The sequence below is a fragment of the Erinaceus europaeus genome, chromosome 14, assembly GCF_950295315.1.
Source record: "Erinaceus europaeus chromosome 14, mEriEur2.1, whole genome shotgun sequence".
Taxonomy (NCBI): Eukaryota; Metazoa; Chordata; class Mammalia; order Eulipotyphla; family Erinaceidae; genus Erinaceus; species Erinaceus europaeus.
Window position 1 is genome coordinate 55,274,446 of NC_080175.1, and position 1,849 is coordinate 55,276,294.

Genomic DNA, 1,849 nt, shown 5'->3' on the forward strand with positions numbered 1-1,849 from the left:
ATTAGCAAACTATTTTCTGCCAGTCTGGAAGAGAGAATTTGTGAGGGGACAGGTTGTGGTAAAACTGGTAGAGATCACATGTTACCTTGTGCAAGAAGCTGGGTTCAGACCCCTGGTTCCCATCTACAGAGGAGAAGTTTCATGAGTGAAAGAGCAGTGATGCAGGTGTCTCTCTGTTTTTCTCCTTCTCTAATTCCCTCCCCTTTCTCAATTTCTTTCTGTTTTTATAAATAATTAATACATTTTTTTCTTTTTCTTTTTTTATTTTTTATTTTTGTTGTTGTTTTTATTCTTTTTTATCATTTTGTTGACAGGCTATTAGTTTTGATACTATTTATACATGGATACCATGGCTATTGGTTTTAATACTATTGACACAGGGATACAATGGCATCTATCAGGCATGCCCTCAACAGGCTGTCCACAGAGACTGTTACCGTGGAAATGAATTTCAATATGGCATCCAGCAGGGCTACTCTCAGCCAAATTGGAGCAGCTGTCAGAGAGGATGACAACAATGCTCCCACCTGTTGGGGAAGACAACTTCTTGTTCCCCATTGTTGTCAAGTTTATTTAAGTATAAAACTATAAAACTGTTAGGAATGTGGTGCCCATGCATCCCGTACTGTGTAAAATGTCTTCCCAATCATCACTAGCCACATGGAGGAATCTGTATCTTGGGAGAATATGTAATTCTGTCTTTGCTCTCTGGATGTCTTATGTTGTTCGTTGCTGTGAAGACTTGAGATTCAGGGCTACTTCTATTCAAGCTTCTCCATATATTATTGTAGGTTTGCCTAAGAGATCTATACACCCATGCTCATAGCAGCACAATTCATAGCAGCCCAAACTTGGAAGGAACCCAGATGTCCAAGGACAGATGAGCTATCTCTACCTCTTGCTGTTACTTCCCTGGCATCTAGCGGCAAAAGGTCTTGCAGAACCGGGGAAAGGGCGGGCCGTGCGGCCCTGCTCCCATGTTGGGGGTGGGGGGGTGCAGTCAATGCCGGAGCCGGCCGGGACCCAGCGACCCGACGGGGGATGGGGGGCGCTGACCGCTCTCGGACCTCCCGTTACTCGCTGCACTGCATTGCAATGGAGTCGGCCAGGCTCCACATTTTTTTCTTATAAAGAAGACATAAGAGTTGGAAGTTTTCTGGACACTGTGACATGGATGCTGTATTATAGACCACTAGAAAGGGACCTGTCTTCACAAAAGCAGGATAGAACAAAAATGTCAGATTTGGTTTTTTGATATTATGCAGATGAGGGGAGAAGAGAAGAAACATCATCACACATAATTTTAGAAGTCTTGTGGTTGTAATGGTAGTTGACAGAAGGGGACACATATTTTGCTATGTGTGTGGCTGAGATTCAAGTCATAGTACCACATGAGAACGTCAAAATTCCTGAGGAAAATTTCAGTGTGCCATCTCTCTCTCTCTCTCTCCCCTCCTCTTCCTCTCACTATCTGAATAAAAAAATACAAATGAAACATCTGGGACAATGAATAATGTATGCATGAGACCCAGCTATACAAAAAGTAAAGTCCTGGGAGTCCGGCGGTAGCACAGTGGGTTAAGCGCACAAAGCGCAAGGACCAGCACAAGAATACCGGTTCGAGCCCTTGGTTCCCCACCTGCAGGGGAGTCGCTTTACAGGTGGTGAAGAAGGTCTGCAGGTGTCTATCTTTCTCTCCCCCTCTCTGCCTTCCCCTCTTCTTTCCATTTCTCTCTGTCCTATCCAACAACGACGACATCAATAACAACAATAACTACAACAACAATGGAAAGCAACAAGGGCAACAAAAGGGAAAACAAATAAATAAATATAAAAAAGTTTTAAAAAG